Source organism: Neoarius graeffei, chromosome 1 (genome assembly GCF_027579695.1).
Source record: "Neoarius graeffei isolate fNeoGra1 chromosome 1, fNeoGra1.pri, whole genome shotgun sequence".
NCBI classification, from domain to species: domain Eukaryota; kingdom Metazoa; phylum Chordata; class Actinopteri; order Siluriformes; family Ariidae; genus Neoarius; species Neoarius graeffei.
The window spans coordinates 82,605,484-82,629,778 of record NC_083569.1 but is presented as its reverse complement, the minus strand read 5'-3'; the positions used below and the strand labels follow the sequence as shown (position 1 = coordinate 82,629,778).

At 41.6% G+C, this 24,295-nt stretch overlaps 1 pseudogene; it reads right to left on the bottom strand.

The window, feature by feature from the left end:
* Window positions 1–1,661: 1,661 nt before the first annotated feature.
* The window catches only part of LOC132897728 (butyrophilin subfamily 1 member A1-like), a 115,426-nt pseudogene continuing 92,792 nt past the window's right edge, over window positions 1,662–24,295 (bottom strand).

Below are 24,295 nucleotides of genomic sequence, written 5' to 3'. Positions count from 1 at the left end.
AAACTTTCTGAATATGAAGGAATCAGTGATGTATTTTGTTTTGGTATGACGTTAGAACCTGGCCGAACTCAGTTTGGCGGTCATTCAGCTCACTTTATTCAACGAGAGTAGGTCTGTGTGGTGACTCAATAAGTCTCATCTCATCTCATTATCTCTAGCCGCTTTATCCTTCTACAGGGTCGCAGGCAAGCTGGAGCCTATCCCAGCTGACTACGGGCGAAAGGCGGGGTACACCCTGGACAAGTCGCCAGGTCATCACAGGGCCGACACATAGACACAGACAACCATTCACACTCACATTCACACCTACGGTCAATTTAGAGTCACCAGTTAACCTAACCTGCACGTCTTTGGACTGTGGGGGAAACCGGAGCACCCAGAGGAAACCCACACGGACACGGGGAGAACATGCAAACTCCACACAGAAAGGCCCTCGCCGGCCCTGGGGCTCGAACCCAGGACCTTCTTGCTGTGAGGCGACAGCGCTAACCACTACACCACCGTGCCGCCTGACTCAATAAGTAAAACAGCAAATTTTTATTTTCATTCACTATTTCCAGTTTTTCCATTATTTCCATCATTTATCATATTCAGTCTTGTAGGTTGGTTATTGTGGCCTCAGGTTTTGGTACCTTGCTATGGTATGCTGACTGATTAGCTTACCTGAGCTATCTATCGCGTATCTGTCGCTAGTTTGCAGTGTACAGGGTATTTCACACACTATTTATAACCATCACATTAAAAGTTATATATGTTGTTTTGATGCCTGTTTGTTTCCCAAATATATACGTGTGTGTCTTAATGGGTGAATAAAAGGCATCGAGTTAAATATTATTGTAGAAAGGGGCTTTATGAAGTTCAGTCCATTTACTTGCATTGGTTTACGGGGAAGATTTGCCACATCCAATATGGCGGACACTCTGATGTATCCCAGCAACGGGCCACCAGCTCAATGCGGCGTCTATGTTTATATGTCTATGAGAATCAGGCACATCCCTGAATTCCAGAGGACACACACACACACACACACATTTGGATCACAAAATAAAGCAGGAAAAAGTGAATAATGAAAATATTAAACAGACATTAACCAGATCAATTAATCAGATCAACCAGCACTTCCTTCATGAATATTAATGAGGTTCCCTCTGCCATCCTACGGTTAACATATCTGTTATCAGTTCGGAGAAGAACGGCTTCTAATGGACTGTGTCATTTCACCTTTGTACCATCAGATAGCAGAATTTTACATACAGAGAGAGGATTTATTTATTCATTCATTTCTTTTATTTATTGAGAAAACATATTTTATTTCTAAATAAAATATGATTTTAATTGTGTTTGATTAATTTTGAAGGAGAAAAAGTTTTGTTCGGTTTTATTTACACAGACATCAGCAGCTCAACTTGCATTCTGCAGTAAATCTCAGTGTGAACTGTAAATTATCTTTATTAATATTTGATTTGTAACAAAATTTCACAATCATAATGTGTAAAAACAGACTGCAGGATTAAAATTTTGTTTATGAAAAAACAGGCATTGAAATAAGCTGTACAGCACTTTTAAAGGGAAAATGTATTTTATTAAAATTCACCAGAAAAAGTAAAGTATTTGTTTATTCTCACCATTTAATAGATGATTAAATCTGTGAGATGAAAAATTCATTCAGTCTTTAATACAGGAGAGATGATCAGTGGAGCTGAATTTTTTCCTCCATCATTTGGACAAGGACTCAAGAATGGATAGAGTTTCTCAGTGAAAGACTGAGCAGTGAAAGAGTAGATATGAGATCTGGACTTCACATCATAAAAGGAGACCAGACCCTCCTCATAATCCACAAACACCCCCACCGTCTCCACCTTCTCTCTCAGTGTGAGGCGGACAGGGGGACCAGCATTAGCCCAGTACTGATTCTCATTCCTCAGTCCCACAGTCCAGAATCCATCCTGAGGTTTCAGTGTAATCTCCCCCTTCCTGTTAATGTTCTCTCTCACAACTCCTAAATCCCACTCAGTTTTCCCTCTGACCTGCACCTCATAATAAAATCTCCCTGAGGAGAAACTCTGCTTTCCCACAACACAGACACAATAATCAAACCTCTGTGGTGTATCGGTGAGATTCTGCCGCTTGTCTCCATGTGTCACTTGTTTTCCATCAGCAGACAGGATGAGTCTGGGATGAGCTGTATCAGGATCCAGAGTCACATCCACTGAGAGAAACACACAGGGTGTGATGTGAGTTTGCAGGTAAAAAAGATTAAATCATCATCCAGTGGATCAGATTCATTCGGATTTATAAGAGAATTTGTAGAAGATTAAATAATTCAACATTTTTAAATGATCTCTTGTAAAAAGAGAAAACTTGTACAGTTTATGGTCGGAGTCTGTTAAAGATGAGAAATATAAAATGTTTTCCTTCTGAAACTTTACTTTAGTGATTTATTTGTGTTTGCAATTTTTGTTCTTCAGGAAATCCATAAGAGTCACAGACCATGAGAGAAAATCATTTGAGAAAAACTTGATCCTGATGAACAATATAAGGTCAGCAAGTGACTCTAGTGATAAACATCTGGTAAGTTTTAACTTTTGGAAGAGAACACGTCACTCTGATGTCCATGATTGAGACAAACTGCATGATTTTTTTTTTATTCTTGTTTAACTGCATGGTTATAAAACTCTTTGACTTCTTTGTCCAGCAGAAAATTCACCTCTGAAAGGCAAAGAGTTTTATACTCATCACTTTTCCGCACACATGGTGGAACTATAGGTGCAGAATTGGGTGTGGACGGTGTGGGCGTGTCCCTACCAATATTTCTGATTGAAGAAAAAAAAAAAAAAACCGCTCCGCGCGCGGTACACAAAGGGTTACTGCAGGTTTCCACTGGGCGAAACACCATGCAAAATTCGCTCATGAATATTCACTCTGGGGGCGTGGTCGCGAAACAGCAAGCAAGTTAGGCTGCCGTGTCAGTTAGCAAGTGCGGTTGCAGTGCAGTGACCGGCTGCTAGCTAGCAAACTGCCCCTGAGGAATGTAGCATTAGATTAGCTTGTAAAATGAATCAGTGAACAACAGTTCGGATTCAGTGTGTAAAAACGACAACATATGAATATGACTGTTTCCTAAGCTTGTGTGGCATGTAAATAACAATCCGACTTGATACCATACCTGTCAGCTTTGAGGTTTGAAAAAAAGGGATATTTCCCAGATTTTTAACTCAAAATAAGGGAAAATTTCGGAAAGTCATACCCTTCACCAAAAGTGGGTGTGTAGTTGAATGGGGGGCAATTTTCTATCTAGTATTTGTGATTTCCTGTACTCTGGTGCATGTTGGTGATAGCCAAGACCCAAACTCAATATGCTTATGGTTTATAGCAGGGGTCCCCAACCACCGGGCCCCGGACCGGTACCGGTCCGTGGATCATTTTGTACTGGGCCGCAAAGAATGAATAATCTTGATTATTATATATAAAAATATGTTTTTGCTTCCGGGTGTCATATTTTGAAAGACAACCACTTCCGCCCTTGTCTAACTTCCGCGCTTGACCCTTTGGCGCGTATCTATCCTGCATCAGCAATGCAAGCTAGCCCTCGCAAAATGAGTCAGAAACAGAGTTCACTGGAGAGTTTCTTTGGAAAAGGTAAACAAGACAACGATGCGACAGCAGAAGGGTCACAGACTGCCTGCAAAAAGAAAGCTGCATTTAAAAGAAAATACCAAGATTCCTACCTGAGTTACGGGTTCATCGCAACAGGTGATTCACATGCCCCACACCCACTCTGTGTAATATGCGGTGACAGACTTGCTAATGAAGCCATGAAACCATCAAAACTTCGCCACCACATGGAGACAAAACACCCAGCATTGAAAGAAAAGCCCTTAGAATATTTTGAAAGAAAAAAACGGGAGCTTGAAGGACAGAAACAATTACTTAAGGCCACTACGTCAGCAAATGTGTCGGCGCTAAAAGCATCAACCTGCTCAATGAACTCAATCTCTCACTTCAGGGGAAAATGACAACCATTTTCAAGTTGGCAGATAAGGTTGCAGCATTCAAAGCCAAACTGGAGTTATGGAGACAGAGAGTGAACACAGGGATATTTGACATGTTTCACATAGTAGCAGGGATTATGGAAGCGACTGAGTTTGGACCTTCATTCACCCAGTTAGTGCATGATCACCTGTTGCAGCTTTCAAAAGAGTTTGAGCATTACTTCCCCATCGCAAAAGACCCCAGGCTGGGGAAGGAATGGATCCGGAACCCATTTGTGAACAAGCCAGGGGAATCAACTTTAATCCTACAAGAAGAGGAACAACTAGTTGAGATTGCAAATGATGGTGGCTTTCGGTCCATGTTTGAAACAACTTCAAATCTCTTTGCATTCTGGAGTAAAGTCAAAGCAGAACATCCTGACATTGCCACAAAAGCACTGAAAGTCCTGCTTCCATTTTCAACCTCTTATCTTTGTGAGGCGGGGTTTTCTGCAGTGACAGCAACAAAAACAAGACTACGGAGTAGACTGGATATAAGGAATACAATTCGAGTGTCACTGTCTCCCATCACCCCCAGATGGGACCGTCTACTTGCAGGCAAACAAGCCCAGAGCTCCCACTGATTCCACATTTTGGTGAGTTGATATTATAGTGTAATAGTTCATGAAAGTGCCTAATATAAAATGTAATTGTTGCATTCAGATTACATACTAAATATAATGATTAAGGTTTTTGTTATTGGAACCTTCACGCCCCTACCCGGTCCTTGAGAAAGTGTTTCTGTGTGAAACTGGTCCCTGGTACAAAAAAGGTTGGGGACCCCTGCCCTATAGACTTCCTAGGCTCATGCTCGCCCTGAATTTCTCTTAAAGTGAGGCTTTCTATGTCTTAATTTACATAGATGTTTTAATACGAAATATAAATAAGTGTCTTAGACATAGATACTATTTTACGCTACTGATAAATAAAACTTTATGTGGCTGATGCTACACCTTGTCAGTCATTCGTTTCATTTAACATTACAGAAGTCATTAAGTGTGTTCTGAATTGAAGAAATACATTTTACACAATTTTCCTGGACCAGAACACTATGTGCACTTCAGCAGAACCCTGTCACTCCCTCCTTCTCCACTCTGGGCTCAAGAAGACAACAGAAGGGCAATAATAGAACAACAACCAATCAGAATTCACATACAACAACCAATCAGAATTCACATACATTCTGCTGCCAAGTAAAATTGTAACCTTTCAATGTGTCAAAAAAGTTCTAGAGCCCTCGTCCTGCTTTACCGTTCAATCAATCACATACAGAGGTGGCCAGTAACGAAGTACATTTACTTGAGTACTGTACTTAAGTACACTTTCAGTATCTGTACTTTACTTGAATATAATTTTTTTTTGAAACTTGTGACTTTAACTTCACTACATTTGAAAGGCAAATACTGTACTTTTCACTCCACTACATTTCTATCAAGGTCCTTGTTACTTGTTACTATGAAGCAGCTTCGAAAGTGGATGTTTTTTATTTGATTTTCTAAAATGTGATGTTTTTTTCACAGGTGACACTAAGACAGTCTATCAGTAATCACTCGGGTCACGTCACGTCCATAGACTGGATAAAATCAAGCTCAATTATTCCTCAGCAGCATTATTTAATACAATCAGTTGATGACAGAATGGAAGGAGGCAGTTCTTCTGGGGAATGCACACACACCCGTGGCCATAACTAGAACCCATGTTTCAGTTTTCTGAAAGGAATAAAGATTAATTTCGTTTTAAACGTTTGCTTTGTTTGCAGAAAATGAACCACATCGTGGCCTACAAAAACTCACCCTCCAACCTGCGGAAGCATATTGAGGGATGTAAATGTTTTATTCCAAGAAAAAGCTTGCAATGAAGTTGTCTGTGCTTTTAGAGCTAGCGATAATGTCGCAATAGCTATGCAGTCTGGTTAGTCAAATGACTTTATATGGATTTGCCCGCCAAGTTCCCATAGCCTTATCCACAGCTAATGTTGACACATAGTTAGTTAACCTGGACACTGTTAGTTAGCGTGTAAAAACGGAGTTACGCTAACATGAATAACGTTAACTTATCTGAAGTCCTTTCAGAAATATGTTTTAGCATAATCTTGCCAAATAAACAGAATGTAGAAATCTTTCTTTTTTAGTAGCATTAGCTACCCAATATGATTTTGAGTTTGAAAAGAGTTTGCTAGCATGTCAGGTGGTGTTTCACTGACTAGCTAGCTTAACGTTAAACCACCATGATGGCACAGCATGGGTTTATTTTGTGAATTCACATTTCTGTCTTTGGTAATGGCATTAGGTTTTGTAAATGTTGTGGCAATAATACAACAATGCATTGACAGAAAATTTACTTTTAATACTTAAGTATTTTTAAAAGCAAGTACTTCAGTACTTAAGTAAAAAATTTGACTGTAAAACTTGCACTTGTATCGGAGTAACATTTGACCAACGGGATCTGTACTTTGACTTAAAGTGCACCTGACAGCAAAATTATGTTTTTATTATCGAGTCTTTCAGTTTGGTTTTTCATTTCAGTAGTTCATAAGTAGGGCGGCATAGTGGTGTAGCAGTTAGCACTGTCACCTTACAGCAAGAAGGTCCTGGGTTCGAGCCCCGTGGCCGATGAGGGCCTTTCTGTGTGGAGTTTGCATGCTTGACGTGGGTTTACTCCGGGTGCTCTGGTTTCCCCCAAAGACATGCAGGTTAGGCTAATTGATGGCTCTAAATTGACCGTAGGTTTGAGTGTGAATGGTTGTCTGTGTCTATGGCTACGTTTACATTACGTCGAATCAGCGGATCATCAGATTAACGTTCTTAAAACAATTCGCGTTTACACTAAAACCGTTAGCCGTGCACACAGCAACACCAATACGCGGATACGCTCGGCTCCGCAGGCATCCTGCGCTCCAAATCACTCCGCCCTGAACAGCGAGTGCCCTCTGGGGGGTGTGCACTCCGGCCCTGCGCAGCTCACAGAGCGCGCGAGTGAAGTGAACAAGCCACGATTCGGGACTGAGCCGCTGTGTGTGAGATCCCAGCGCATATCACTTATTACTTGCAAGTGGAAGGATGGCAAGCCTAAAGACAATCATAACTACACAATGGGCAGTATTTGCATCAGTATTTGCAGTATTTTCATACTTTTATACTCTTTAATGAAAGGTGATACAAGGCGGAAGTCTGCGCCGTTTTTCAGCAGTCGCGTCACATGACCAACGCCAGCGAATCAGGAAGGTGGATGTCACAGTGACGTTGTCCAATGAGACGCCAGCTAGAGCTCAGCACAGCGTATTCGCGTATTCTCAATGTTTACACAGCACCGGAGCTGATACGATCTAGATTGAATACGTGGACGCTGGCGGATTCCCGTTTCCCCGCTTTTTCAGGGGGGTTAATGTAAACGGACAGTGCATCCGCGAAGAAAACGAGACAGATACGGTCTAGTGTAAACGTAGCCTATGTGTCAGCACTGTGACGACCTGGCAACTTGTCCAGGGTGTACCCCACCTCTCGCACAGAATTAGCTGGGATAGGCTCTAGCTTGCCTGCGACCCTGTAGAACAGGATAAAGTGGCTAGAGATAATGAGATGAGAACAGGATAAAGCGGCTAGAGATAATGAGATGAGATGAGGCTCCGGTTTGCCTGCGACCCTGTACGGTAGGACAGGATAAGCAGCTACAGATAATGGATGGACTGATGGATAGTTCATAAGTAATTTTAGTCTGGTTTTAATTTTTGAGGAATTAAGAGCCAGTTTTAGTTTTTATTCAGTTTTTTTTTTCAGAGATATTCACATTATGAGGAAAGTCTTTATTTAAAGAAGCCAAAAAAGGTAGGATGAAAGAATGCATCCCATTAAATATGATCTACAAAATCTACATGAACACATTGTTCATAATCATCATTATCATCTCCCCAGCTCCCTTTGTCATAACAGGAGGGAGAGGAGCCTCGAGTGTAAGCCTGCTCCCGATCACCAGCTGATTAATGTTTAAACTGGGCTGGGCTGGTCCAAGCTCCTTTATTCTCTTTCTTTCTTCCAATATATGCTGTGTAAAAGGATGTTTCTGTAAAGAAATAACAGAATTTTCTTTCTCTGTGGATCCACTTGAACTTGCCATCTTGTGAAAGGTCCGGTCTAATGAGCAGCAGTGAATGACAGCCACAAATATGAAGGTCTGGAGAAAACTGTCCAATCACGTGAGGAAAAAAAAAACCCTCTTAGAAACCATCTCCAATTGGTTGCTAATAAAAGAAGGCGTGTCTAGGGTGCACTTTGCTGCACCCTGGGCCAAATCTTGAATCCGCCAATTAAAATGCAGCCTCAGGTCACATGCTCTCCAAAAGTTTGTGTAGCCCATTCCATCCATCCATTATCTGTAGCTGCTTATCCTGTTCTCCAGGGTCACAGGCAAGCTGGAGCCTATCCCGGCTGACTATGGGTGAGAGGCGGGGTACACCCTGGACAAGTCACCAGGTCATTGCAGGACTGACACAGAGACAAACAACCATTCATACCTATGGTCAATTAAGAGCCACCAATTAGCCTAACCTGCATGTCTTTGGACTGTGGGGGAAACTGGAGCACCCGGAGGAAACCCACGCAGACACGGGGAGAACATGCAAACTCCATACAGAAAGGCCCTTGCCAGGTAACCCAGAACCTTCTTGCTGTGAGGTGACAGTGCTAACCACTACACCACCGTGCCGCCCCTGTAGCCCACTCATCTTTACGTAAACTATCTGGAGAGCTCATACATACTGAGCTCTATATAAAATCTGGAGAGCTCATAGGCTGGTCAGAGTGAAGCCATCTGGCCGCCATCTTACCACTTGCATCACGTGTATTTGGTTTATGTGTGAAAGTGTCGTATCCCATCAAATTTGCCCCAAGAAAAGTATCTCCTGATTTTTCCCCCATTCATTACCTCCTCTTATTTTCTCACCTTTACGTCCATTCCTTACTTATCTTTATAGCACTCCCCTTCACTGTTATTGCTTTTTTCCCCCTTTTCCAGTTCAGTCTCTGATCATTTTTTTTGAACAGCTCTTTTACAACTATCATTATTTTTACAGAGATCATTTCAGTTTTCTCTGATACAGTGCATCTTTCTCTTTCATATATTTCTTCTTCCTTGCATCAGTTGTGGTCAGAAGTTTACATACAGTGACATGAATGTCATCTTGGATTTGAATGTCATGGCAGTAGTTGGGCTTTCAGTAATTTCTATGAACTGTTATTTTTCTGTGGCAGAATGATTGGACAGCATATATCTTAAATTTAAAAAATACACTAAAATTTGGTGTACAAGTTTTAATTTTCTTTGGTTTTTCTGAAATCAACACAGGGTCAAAATTATACATACAGGGTCAAGACTTTACATACATTCACTTAGATTATTAATTCAGAGGTGCTGAAACTTCCAAAATGTTTTTTATCTTGCCAAGGCTGAAGTCTCTTAACTTCCTATTAGTGATCATGATTGACTCCAGATGGTAGCTTCTCTGTGTCTTCATAAAAAGGATTTGTTTACAGCACTCATTGGATTGACCAACACACAGTAAAATGGGAAAGTCCAAGGAACTCAGTGCAGATCTGAGAAAGAGGATCGCAGATATACACAACTCCAGAATGTCTCTTGGAGCCATTTCTAAACAACTGCAAATTCCAAGATCAGTTCAAACAATTGTATGCAAGTTATTGTGAGGTGTAGTCACTTTGCCAAGCCACTTTGCTTCAAGAAAACCCAAACTGTCACCCTCAGCTGAAAGAAAATTGGGTTGGATGGTCAGGAACAACCTGGGAACTACCATGGCACAGTCCTGCCATGAACTGGAAGCTGATGGATCACTGTCTACAGTTCAGATAACTATGGACTAAGAGGCTGCTATCCAAGAAATAACCCTCTGCTCCAAAGTTGACACCTTCAAGCTTAACTAAGGTGGCACGGTGGTGTAGTGGTTAGCGCTGTCGCCTCACAGCAAGAAGGTCCAGGTTCGAGCCCCATGGCAGGCGAGGGCCTTTCTGTGCAGAGTTTGCATTTTCTCCCTGTGTCCGCGTGGGTTTCCTCCGGGTGCTCCGGTTTCCCCCACAGTCCAAAGACATGCAGGTTAGGTTAACTGGTGACTCTAAATTGACCGTAGGTGTGAATGTGAGTGTGAATGGTTGTCTGTGTCTACGTGTCAGCCCTGTGATGACCTGGCGACTTGTCCAGGGTGTACCCCGCCTTTCGCCCGTAGTCAGCTGGGATAGGCTCCAGCTTGCCTGTAGAACAGGATAAAGCGGCTAGAGATAATGAGATGAGATGAAGCTCAACTAAAGTTTGAAGTTGACCACATGGACAAAGAAAAAAGCCTTCTTGAGGAAAGCTGTATGGTCAGATGAGACAAAGATCGAGTTGTTTGGCCACAGTGACCACCATGTAGAGAGGGACACTGTACCAGCTCATGGTGGTGGTAGGATCATCCTGCTCTGGGGCTGTTTTGCTGCCAGTTGAACTGGTTCATTACTCAAAGTGGATGGAATAATGAAGAAGGAGGACCTCCTCAGAATTCTTCAGCATAAATCATCAGAAAATGTAATTGAACTCTACCAATTCTACCATGAAGAGTCATGAAATATCCAACCAGAATTCTTCCAGAAGTTTGTTCATGGTAAACAAAAATGTTGGGTCAAGGTGAATCTTGTGAAGAGACATTTTACCCAAATATTAGGTGTGCTGTATGTTTATTTTTGACACTGTATGTATAATTTTGACCCTGTGTTGATTTCAGAAAACTAAAACTTGTGTAACAAATTCTAGTGTTTTTTTAATTAAAGATGTATGCTGTGCAATCATTCTGCCACAGAAAAAGAACAGTTCAAAGAAATTACTGAAAGCCCAACTATTGCCATGACCTTCATATCCAAGATGACATTGTCACTGTATGTAAACTTCTGACCACAACTGTATGTATGTATGTATGTACGTACAGTGGTGCTTGAAAGTTTGTGAACCCTTTAGAATTTTCTATATTTCTGCATAAATATGACCTAAAACATCATCAGATTTTCACACAAGTCCTAAAAGTAGATAAAGAGAACCCAGTTAAACAAATGCGACAAAAATATTATACTTGGTCATTTATTTATTGAGGAAAATGATCCAATATTACATATCTGTGAGTAGCAAAAGTATATGAACCTCTAGGATTAGCAGTTAATTTGAAGGTGAAATTAGAGTCAGGTGTTTTCAATCAGTGGGATGACAATCAGAGGAGAATTCGACCAATAGTCGAACCTCGGATCCAGGAGGAACAATGCGGATTTCGTCCTGGTCGTGGAACACTGGACCAGCTCTATACCCTTCATAGGGTGCTCGAGGGTTCATGGGAGTTTGCCCAACCAGTCCACATGTGCTTTGTGAATCTGGAGAAGGCATTTGACCGTGTCCCTCGTGGTATTCTGTGGGGGATGCTTTGGGAGTATGGGGTTCGGGGCTCTTTGCTAAGGGCTGTACGAATGGAGCAGGAGTCTGGTTCGCATTGCCGGCAGTAAGTCAGACATGTTCCCAGTGCATGTTGGACTCCGGCAGGGCTGCCCTTTGTCACCGGTTCTGTTCATAATTTTTATGGACAGAATTTCTAGGTGCAGCCAGGGGCTGGAAGGAATCCTATTTGGGAACCACAGGATTTCATCTCTGCTTTTTGCGGATGATGTTGTCCTGTTGGCTTCTTCAAACCAGGACCTTCAGCATGCACTGGGGCGGTTTGCAGCCGAGTGTGAAGCGGCTGGGATGAGAATCAGCACCTCCAAGTCCGAGGCCATGGTTCTCGACCGGAAAAGGGTGGCTTGCCCTCTCCAGGTTGGTGGAGAAGTCCTGCCTCGAGTGGAGGAGTTTAAGTATCTCGGGCTCTTGTTCACGAGTGAGGGAAGGATGGAGCGTGAGATCGACAGGCGGATCGGTGCAGCCTCCGCAGTGATGTGGTCGCTTTACCGGTCCATCGTGGTGAAGAAGGAGCTGAGCCAAAAGGTGAAGCTCTCGATTTACCGGTCGATCTACGTTCCAAATCTCACCTATGGTCATGAGCTTTGGGTAATGACCGAAAGAACAAGATCGCGGATACAAGCAACCGAAATGAGTTTCCGTCGCAGGGTGGCTGGGTGCTCCCTTAGAGATAGGGTAAGAAGCACAGTCACTTGGGAGGAGCTCGGAGTAGAGCCGCTGCTCCTCCACATTGAGAGGAATCAGCTGAGGTGGCTCGGGCATCTCTTTTGGATGCCTCCTGGATGCCTCCCTGGGGAGGTATTCCAGGCATGTCCCCCCAGGAGGAGGCCCCAGGGAAGACCCAGGATACGCATGGAGGGACTATGTCTCTCGGCTGGCCTGGGAACACCTCGGTGTTCTTCCCGAGGAGCTGGCCGAGATGTCTGAGGAAAGGGAAGTTTGACCTTCCATGCTCAGACTGCTGCCTCTGCAACCCAGCCCCGGATAAGTGGATGAAGATGAGATGAGACGACAAGGGATGACAAATCAGGTGTGAGTGAGCACCCTGTATTATTTAAAGAACAGGGATCTATCAAAATCTGATCTTCGCAACATGTTTGTGGAAGTGTATCATGACACGAACAAAGGAGATTTCTGAGGACCTCAGAAAAAGCATTGTTGATGCTCTTCAGGCTGGAAAAGGTTACAAAACCATCTCTAAAGAGTTTGGACTCCACCAATCCACAGTCAGACAGATTGTGTACAAATGGAGGAAATTCAAGACCATTTTTACCCTCCCCAGGAGTGGTCGACCAACAAAGATCACTCCAAGAGCAAGGCATGTAATAGTTGGCGAGGTCACAAAGGACCCCAGGGTAACTTCTAAGCAACTGAAGACCTCTCTCACATAGACTAATGTTAATGTTCATGAGTCCACCATCAGGAGAACACTGAACAACAACGGTGTGCATGGCAGGGTTGCAAGGAGAAAGCCACTGCTCTCCAAAAAGAACATTGCTGCTCGTCTGCAGTTTGCTAAAGATCACATGGACAAGCCAGAAGGCTATTGGAAAAATGTTTTGTGGACGGATGAGACCAAAATAGAACTTTTTGGTTTAAATGAGAAGCGTTATGTTTGGAGAAAGGAAAACACTGCATTCCAGCATAAGAACCTTATCCCATCTGTGAAATGTGGTGGTATCATCATGGTTTGGACCTGTTTTGCTGCATGTGGGCCAAGACAGCTTGTCATCATTGATGGAACAATGAATTCTGAATTATACCAGCGAATTCTAAAGGAAAATTTCAGGACATTTGTCCATGAACTGAAACTTAAGAGAAGGTGGGTCATGCAGGAAGACAATGACCCTAAGCACACAAGTCATTCTCCCAAAGAATGGTTAAAGAAGAATAAAGTTAATGTTTTGGAATGGCCAAGTCAAAGTCTTGACTTTAATCTACGTAATTGAAATGTTGTGGAAAGACCTGAAGCGAGCAGTTCATGTGAGGAAACTCACCAACATCCCAGAGTTGAAACTGTTCTGTATGGAAGAATGGGCTAAAATTCCTCCAAGCCGGTGTGCAGGACTGATCAACAGTTACCAGAAACATTTAGGTCACACCAGATATTGAAAGAAAGGTTCACATAATTTTGCCACTCACAGATATGTACTATTGGATCATTTTACTCAATAAATAAATGAACAAGTATAATATTTTTTGTCTCATTTGTTTAACTGGGTTCTCTTTATCTACTTTTAGGACTTGATGTTTTAGGTCATATTTATGCAGAAATATAGAAAATTCTAAAGAGTTCACAAACTTTCAAGCACCACTGTATGTATCAATCAATCAATCACTCAATCAATCACTCAATCAATCACTCACTCAATCAATCACTCAATCAATCAATCAATCAATCAATCAATACAATGGCTGTATAATACTTTCTATTCAGGACAGTTACTGAAACAGGATTATTTTCTCATGTTCTTTACCATTTTCACTTCATTCTCACAGTCATGTCTTAACAGTGTTTATTAGTCACACAATTCACTGTCATTTTAGACACAAACAGTTTAATTTTGATGCTTTTTATTTTTAAGACCACGCAGTGTTTAACAAATGTGGTAACCTTGGATTGTGGTCTTCAAGATCATATCTTCTGATGGGAAGCATGTCTTCCTCATCTGTGTTGTTTGCACCTGGATGTGGTCTAGAACTGGACACATGGAGGATTGGTGTCTTATCCTGCACAATGCAGTTTCTGAATGAATGCATCTGTAAAACTCATCTTGCACAGGCATGAATTATTTCAGTTTCCAGTGCATACATCATTCATAATTCTGATAAAAGTTGCATTTGTTTGTCACATTGTTTGGCAAGTTGTATTTGTCATTGCATTTGTTAACCACACTAAAGATAGACTGCCTTTCAGATTTTTCAAGTTTGGGTCATGAAAATAATTTTCCTTGACACCCAATTATTTTTGTTTAGTGGACCAAAAGCTACTGAATTTGAATCACAGACTTCCAATTTTATTAGGTTTTTTTAAAAATAAAACAATTAATGAATTTAGGGCCACATGGCCCTAAATTCGCCGCTATTTTTTCCTGCTTCAGCATGATGTAATACAAGATACTGCATCATGCATCACATGGTGGGCTTTCCCCATTCACGCAAGGCATTGTGGGATACAAATTTGAAAGAGGAGAGAAAAATGGAGGACGTGAGTGTGCGAATGAAATGTGAAAGACTGACTACAGTAACAGAAAGTGAGAAGAAAATATGTTATGTTGTGAAGGAAAGGAAACTCAGGACCAAACTAATAAATATCGGCGGTCAGCGAGCACCTCGGTGTAATCAGCTGTCCGTTTAGCGACAGAATGATGTAACTGTCAGTGCATGGTCAAAGGTAAACCTGTAGATGGCAGTAATACAACACTGTGGATGCCAGCCTCTGTAAAGCCCAAAAGAAGAAGAAGAAGTAGGTAAACCTGCGCATGCACACATGGACTTCCTCTGTCTGCTTGACTGCACAAAGCGAGCGATTTCATGCACATTATTTGCTTGGGAATCTCCTCAAATTAAAGAATTTCCCAGCCACAGAATGGCCTGGGTTTATTTTAATTTTGTGAAAATGGCAAATAACATGAGAAAATAATCCTGTTTCAACAACTGTCCTAAATAGAAAGGAAGTACTGTACAGCCTTTGTGTTGGTATAATGAATTAATGAATAAATAAATAAATAAATAAATAGAAAGAAGAAATATATGAAAGATACACTGAATAAGAGAAAAAACTGAAATAATCTCTGTAAAAAATCATAATAGTGGTAAAAGAGCTGTTGAAAAAAAAGATCAGAGACTGAACTGGAAAAGAAAAAAAACACTAACAGTGAAGTGGAGCGCTGTTAATTTGTTAATTGTTAATTGTAATTTATTTCATATCAGGGACAGTGCACAAAAAAAAAAAAAACATTAATCTTGTACAACAAGATAATATGCTTTGTGCCAGGTTATAGCGGATTGCTACTTTCCGCCTGCAGTCCCTGCTGTAAAGGTCTGTAAGGAATGGGGGGTAAAGGAGAGAAACTAAGAGGAGGGAATGGAAGGGGATAAAAGTCAGGAGTTACTTTCCTTTGGGTAAATTTGATGGGATATGATGCTTTAACACACAACCCAAATACACGCGATATGAATGATAAGATGGCGGCCAGGTGGCTTCACTCGTCTCTCCAGCAGGGAATGGGTTCTGAGCTCTCCAGGTTTTATACAGAGCTCAGTGCGTCACAGACACACTCATTTGTCCGGCGCCCCGGCAGGCAGAAGTATTCAGGAACTTTAAATAAATACACTTTAAAAATGGATTTAAATAATTAGATGGGTACAGGGTGAAGTAGGATGAATAAACAATATTGATTTAATACATAGTTTTGCTTAATTAATGTTTAATATTACGTTGTCTTTCTCATCTGGATAATTGGAAGGGGCGATGCTCCAGCGCCCCCTATTGACCAGCGCCACTGCTACAAGGAAACACGGAACATTCTGTGGTTTGTGTAACAGCGCCTCCTACAGGACACACTCGGGTTATGTACAAGTTGGAAAACTTCACTGTGTGTGAGACATCAGTGTAACATGTCCCGACTCTCTCTCTCTCTCACACACACGTTTGTTTCACCATCCCTGTGAGGACCTTTCATTGACATAATTATTATTGCAGTGAATTAATACTGTGCCTGCACCTCAACCTGATAATAACCTTAACCTCAGGAATGAAAAGGAAACTTTTTGGCTCTCTTTTTTTTTTAACGAGCAATTTCCTTATGGGGACCATTCAAATGTCTCCACAAGGTCAAAATTGTCAGATTTTACTATCCTTGTAGGGACATTTGGTCCCCAGTAGTATATAATAACACACACACACACACACACACACACACGAGACTATGATTTAAGATAAAAGGATTAAACTGTTCTTACCTGCAAACAACTTCTTTATAAACTCTGAAACATAAAGCAATATTTTATATTAATTTATCTAAATACAATTAGATTCAAGAAAACTAACAATAGAATAATGAATATTTAAATAATATTTACACTACAGACCAAAAGTACAAATATTTCAAACAAGTTTGCCATCAGTAGATTTTCCTTAAAAATAGAGAAAGTAAAGAAAGGAAAGAATTATACAACCCCAATTCCAAAAAAGTTGGGACAAAGTACAAATTGTAAATAAAAACGGAATGCAATAATTTACAAATGTCAAAAACTGATATTGTATTCACAACAGAACATAGACAACATATCAAATGTCGAAAGTGAGACATTTTGAAATTTCATGCCAAATATTGGCTCATTTGAAATTTCATGACAGCAACACATCTCAAAAAAGTTTGGACAGGGGCAATAAGAGGCTGGAAAAGTTAAAGTTACAAAAAAGGAACAGCTGGAGGACCAAATTGCAACTCATTAGGTCAATTGGCTATAGGTCATTAACATGACTGGGTATAAAAAGAGCATCTTGTAGTGGCAGTGGCTCTCAGAAGTAAAGATGGGAAGAGGATCATCAATCCCCCCAATTCTGCGCCAACAAATAGTGGAGCAATATCAGAAAGGAGTTCGACAGTGTAAAATTGCAAAGAGTTTGAACATATCATCATCTACAGTGCATAATATCATCAAAAGATTCAGAGAATCTGGAAGAATCTCTGTGCGTAAGGGTCAAGGCCGGAAAACCATACTGGGCGCCCGTGATCTTCGGGCCCTTAGACGGCACTGCATCACATACAGGCATACTTCTGTATTGGAAATCACAAAATGGGCTCAGGAATATTTCCAGAGAACATTATCTGTGAACACAATTCACCGTGCCATCTGCCGTTGCCAGCTAAAACTCTATAGTTCAAAGAAGAAGCCGTATCTAAACATAATCCAGAAGCGCAGATTAGAGGGCTGCAACGGGACGGGACTCCCACGGGACCCGCGGGATGCGGCGCAAAAGCATGCGGCGCGGGTCATTATTTGACAGCCTCCTGCGGGAGCGGGCGGGAATGGAGAGGTGTAGTCGCGGGAGCGGGCATAAGCATGTTCTCTGGAGTCCCGCAATGTAAATACATTTCACAAAATTATTCACTGTGTATTTGAAAAGTGTTTTTTTTTAACTGGGGAAGATATGTAGTAATTAGGTGATGAGCTAACTTCGGGTGTTTGAGCTACAAGGGGTAGTTAACACGCCACTCGGAGATACCACTGGACACAGAGATACAGGACTATTTAAAAGTCAAGCTGGATGGCGAAGGATCACACGGCCCAAAAGATGTTCTACTCTGGTGGAAGAAGCATTGCCACTAATTTCCTACTCTAAGCAAATTGGCACGTCACGTGCTTTGCGTTCCAGCATCAAGCGCACCATCGGAACGCGCTTTCAGTATCTGTGGCCGCATTCTGGAGCAGCGACGCAGTCTACTGAAGCCCACATCGGTGAACAACATTCTTTTCCTCCATGGGCATGTGTAGAAGCACAAGACACCCTCGGGAATATCAGGTGCAATTATTTTCGTTTTATTAAAATGATAGGCAAGCTGTTAAAAGATGTAAACTTCTTTTGAAATTCCCTTTTCAATTCATCATGGGCATATTTAGTAGCCAACACAGCCCCGCATAGTTTATACCTGCATTTTCGTTATTTTTCCATACTTATTTTTAATTTATTTAAGCACCTTCATTTATTAGGCTACTGATTTTTTTTTTCAGTTTGTATTTTAAGGCTGTTGGCCAAGCTTTTCTAAATGACTCAAGCTGAGTCTACATCATGTAAACGCGTTTTGAGTGAGAATAAATGCACATTAAACAAATTGCAGTTGCTGTTTATTTTACTGGTTTTACTTTCTATAAATGCATTGTGCAATCAGTGCACATATTGTGAGGGAATCTCTGGCAGGCTAGAACGGAAGCACAACGAGCGTTTCGGGGAAATTACGGGATTTTAGCGGGGCGGGAGCGGGAGAAACCATAATATATGTGGGCGGGAGCGGGACGAAATATTAAATATTTCTGCGGGTGCGGACGGGAGCGGGAAACAAACTAGCGGGAGTAAGCGGGAGCGGGAGGGAAAATCAGTCCCGCGCAGACCTCTAGCGCAGATGTCTTCTCTGGGCCAAGGCTCATTTAAAATGGACTGTGGCAAAGTGGAAAACTGTTCTGTGGTCAGACGAATCAAAATTTGAAGTTCTTTATGGAAATCGGGGACGCCGTGTCATTCGGACTAAAGAGGAGAAGGACGACCCAAGTTGTTATCAGCGCTCAGTTCAGAAGCCTGCATCTCTGATGGTATGGGGTTGCATTAGTGTGTGTGGCATGGGCAGCGTACACATCTGGAAAGACACCATCAATGCTGAAAGGTATATCCAGGTTCTAGAGCACCATATGCTCCCATCCAGACGACGTCTCTTTCAGGGAAGACCTTGCATTTTCCAACATGACAATGCCAAACCACATACTGCATCAATTACAGCATCATGGCTGCGTAGAAGAAGGGTCCGGGTACTGAACTGGCCAGCCTGCAGTCCAGATCTTTCACCCATAGAAAACATTTGGCGCATCATAAAACGGAAGATACGACAAAAAAGACCTAAGACAGTTGAGCAACTAGAATCCTACATTAGACAAGAATGGGTTAACATTCCTATCCCTAAACTTGAGCAACTTGTCTCCTCAGTCCCCAGACGTTTACAGACTGTTGTAAAGAGAAAAGGGGATGTTATGGCCTTGTCCCAACTTTGAGATGTGTTATTGTCATGAAATTTAAAATCACCTAATTTTTCTCTTTAAATGATACATTTTCTCAGTTTAAACATTTGATATGTCATCTATGTTCTATTCTGAATAAAATATGGAATTTTGAAACTTCCACATCATTGCATTCCATTTTTATTTACAATTTGTACTTTGTCCCAACTTTTTTGGAATCGGGATTGTATAGTACCAGCGAAAAGTTTTGATACACCTTTTAATTAAACTGTTTTTCTTTATTTTTATTAATTAAAAGTCACTTCATGTCTTAAAGTAATGATGGATGTAGTTTCTCTTTACTTAGTTGAGCAGTTCTTGACATAATATGGATTACTACAGTTATGGAATTGGGCTATTTACTGTATTTTTATTATTTACAATTTATTGTTTAATCTCAAAGACATTAAGAAGGTAAGAAATTGCACTAATTAACTTTTGACGAGGCACAGCTGTTAATTGAAAAGCATTCCAGGTGACTCCCTCATGAAGCTGGTTAAGATAATGCCAATAGTGTACAAAGTGTCATCAAGGTAAACGGTGTGTGCAGTTACACCATTTTAAAGGAGTGTCTTAAAAAAAAAAAACAATCTCTAAAAGAATAGGAACATAAATATTGAAAAAGAATAAGACAATGAATGAATATAAAAATAAAATAATTAAAATAAATGCTGAAATACAAAAGGAATATGAAAATAAATGCTGCAAAAATACAAATAAAAGAACAGGGAATAATGCAGAAATAACAAATAAACAAAAGTATAACAAAATAAAAGCAATAAAGAAAATAATTTCTTATTCCCTATTGCTTTTTTTTTTTCGAGTCCCCAAGCTATCAATTGTAGAGGAAAAATTAAATTTTAGAGAATTTCTGTACCTCTCAGATCCTTAATAAAGAAGGTCAGACATTGTGTCTCATGTTTATATAAGATGAAGAATGTGTTTGTGTTCTATTTTCTAGGTTAGTCCAAAGCTGGACACCCTGAGATTAAGACGATATCTGATATGCAAATTATGTTATGTTATTTTGGCAAGTATAAAACAGGGTCTATGGAAATGGAGAATGCTTCTCTGGGTAAAATTCATTCAGAGGAGCCTTCTTGCAAGAAATATTAAAATAAACTTATTTTCTGTCTGCTTTCTTCCTGACAGCCTCGAGTCTTATTAAGCTTTTCCACCATACAAATCACCTGGCTGTGGGCGGGCCTTCCTTCCTCCCCAGGCTGAGTCCTGCTATGTGCAGTGTGAATGTGGTAGCGCTTTGAGTCAGGAGAGGAGAGGGTTTGCTTCTTCTGTGTGTACACTGATCATTGTCTGAGCTGATTCATTTACAGTTTTAGTCTTTATGACGCTCCTGTGACAGTGTTCTGTTTCCCCCATGTTATTTATTCATATGTATTTGGCTGTGTAGTGTAGTGGGTAATGTTACTGCCTCAAACCTCAACTTGGGTGAGTGCTTTATATATTCTTTTGGCTGCTCCCGTTTAGGGGTCGCCACAGTGGATCTTTCGTCTCCATTGCTCCCTGTCTTCTGCATCCTTCTCTACCACACCTGCCACTTTCATGTCCTTTCTCACCACATCCATGTATCTCCTCTTTGGCCTATCTTGTTTTCGTGTGCCTGGCAGCTCCATCCTCAACATTCTCCTTCCAACATGCTCTGCATCTCTTCTCAGGATGTGTCCAGACCATCTAATTCTCATCTCTCTTAGCTTAATTCCCAAGCTCTCCACATGTGCTGTCCCTCTGATGTGTTCGTTCCTTATCCTGTCCAACCTTGTCACTCCCATCGCAAACCATAACATCCTCAACTCCGCCACCTCCAACTTTGCCTCCTGTCTCTTCGTTAAGGGTACTGTCTCCAATCCTTTCATCACAGCTGGTCTCACTACTGTCTTATACATCTTACTTTTGCTGGGACTTTATCACAAATGACTCCCGAAATCCTTTTCCAACTGCTCCACCCTGCCTGCACTCTCTCTCACCTCACTATCACAGCCCCCATTTTCCTGCACAGTTGACCGCAGGTACTTGAATTCACCAACTCTCTTTATGTCTACTCCTTGCATCTTCACTACACTCTCATCCCCATTCTCATTGATGCACATGTATTCTGTTTTACTACTGCTCACCTTCATTCCTCTTTGTTCCAATGCATACCTCCATCTCTCCAAATCCAACTCAACCTCCTTTCTACTTTCACCACATATCACAATATCATCCGCAAACATCATGTTCCATGGTGACTCTTGCCTCACTTCGTCTGTCAAGCTATCCATCACTATGGCAAACAAGAAAGGACTCAAAGCAGATCCTTGATGGAGTCCCACCTTCACCTTGAACCATTCAGTTGTTCCAAATGCACACCTCACTGCTGTTTCACTGTTCTCATACATGTCTTGCACCACTCTAATATACTTCTCATTCACGCCACACTTTCTCATACAATACCATAACTCATCTCTCAGCACTCTATCATATGCCTTCTCCAGGTCTACAAACACACAATGCAGCTTTCTCCGGCCTTCCCTGTACTTCTCCATTAACATTCTTAAAGCAAAAATTGCATTCAACGTGCTCTTCCTTGGCATAAACCCGTACTGCTGTTCACAGATTGCTACCTCTCTTCTCAGTGTCTTGCACCACTTTAATCTCATTGTACATGTGTATAGTGACAATAAAGGCATTCTATTCTATTCAATCTCGCCTCCAATACCCTTTCCCATAACTTCTTGGTGTGGCTCATCAATTTTATCCCTCTGTAATTACTGCAGCTCTGTACATCTCCCTTATTCTTGTATATTTGGATGAGCACACTCTTTCTCCACTCATTTGGCATTTTCTCATTCTCTAAGATCTTATTAAACAATCTCATTAGGAACAGATTGTTGGGTGAGATACTCAGCTGTCTTACCTAAACATCTCCAAGCCTCAGTTGGGATACCATCCGGTCCAATTGCTTTCCCAATCTTCATTCTTTTCATGGTTGCCCTCACCTCATCCTTACTAACCAACTCTGCTTCCTGATTTGCTGTCTCCAACAAATCTGACCTTTTCTCTCTTGGATTCTCCTCATTTAATAAATCCTCAAAGTACTCTTTCCACCTTCTTAATACACTCTCTTTGTTTGTAAGCACATTTCCATTTACATCTTTCATCACTCTTACCTGATGTACATCCCTTGCTTCCCTTTTCTCTGCCTAGCTAGTCTGTACAGGTCTTTCTCTCCTTCTTTGGTCTCCAGTCTTTTGTACAAGTCCTGGCATGCATCTGCTTTCGCTTCTGTTCTTTTTGCCTTCTGTCTTGTCTCTCTGTATAACCGCCTGCTTTCCTCATCTCTCTAGTCGTCTGAATTCTTCTTTGCTAGCCTCTTCTCTTTTATAATTTCCTGCACTTCTTTGTTCCACCACCATGTCTCCTTGTCTTCCTTCCTCCTTCCCAATGACCACCCTAGCAGCTTCCTTGCTACCTCTCTTACTAGTATAGCAGTAGTATCCCAATCTTCTGGCAGACTTCCATTACCACTCAATGCTCATCTCATTTCTTCCCTAAACTGCTTCTGATGTTCAACCTCTTTTAGTTTCCATCACTTAATCTTTGGCTCCACTATTTCACGCTTCCTCTTTTTCACTTTCAAGCTCATCCTGCACACGACCACTCGATGTTGTCTAGCTACACTCTCCCCTGCCATCACTTTACAGTCTCCAATCTCCTTCAGGTTATCCCTTCTGCGGAGTATGTAGTCCACCTGTGTAGATCTTCCTCCACTCTTAAACGTCACCCTGTGCTGCTCTTTCTTCACGAAGTATGTATTGACAATTGCCAAATTCATCTTCTTTGAAAAATCAACCACCATTTGCCCTTCCACATTTCTCTTCCTTACACCATATCTGCCAATCACGTCCTCATCTCCTCTGTTTCCCTCGCCAACATGTACGTTGAAATCTGCTCCTATCAGCATGCGCTCCTCCCTTGGTATATTTTCTACCACTTCATCCATCTTTTCCCAGAAAGACTCTCTCTTCATTCTCACATCCAACCTGTGGGGTATATGCACACACAACATTGATTACCACTCCTTGAATCCCCAACTTCATGCCTATCACTCTGACACCCTCTTCACATCAATCACACTGTTGACCAACTCTCCCCTCAAAACAAGACCAACACCATTTCTCTTTGCATTGACTCCTGTGGCAGCGGGGGCATGGCCAAGCAGCAGTTTGTGAATGGAGGATGGGGTCGGGGAAGATAAGTGGCCAAGTCATTACACCTGCTGTCAATTAATGTTTGTTTGTTGCAGGGACAGAGCATAAAAGGAGGGGGAGAGCAGAGAAGAGGCCCTCCCGACCACAACGCATATGTGAGTGAGTGAGGAAAAGCTAAAATATGTGAAATAAAGAGTTTGTGTGTGACCATCAACTCTTGCCTGCCGTGCTTCTGTGCTCCACCCGCATCAGGAACTGTTACAATGCCATAATAAAACAACTTGCATCCACCTCCAATGTTCTTGGCCTTGCTTCCCTTCCACCTCATCCCTGCACACACAAAATGTCCAACTTCCTTCTTTCCATCATACCTGCTAACTCTCTGCCAGTCAATGTTCCCACATTCAGTGTTCCTACCCTCAATTCTAAATTCCTTCCCTTCCATATTTTAAACTCTCTCCTAACACACCTCCCCCCTCTCTTTCTCCTTCTCCGTTTTGGCGCAACAGTAGCATACTTTCCACCAGCACCCTGTTGGCCAATAGTACCGGAGGCAGCCGTTGTTAACCCAGGCCCCGACCAATCCAGTATGGCATTTCTCTTTTCAGTCTACATGTTAGATTTGGCACAGTTTTACGCCGGATGTCCTTCCTGACACAACCCTCTCCATTTATCCGGGCTTGGGACCGGTGCCAAGAGTACACTTATGCACCCCCAGTGGCTGTGTGTGTGTGTATATATATATATATATATATATATATATATATATATATATATATATATATATATACACACACACAC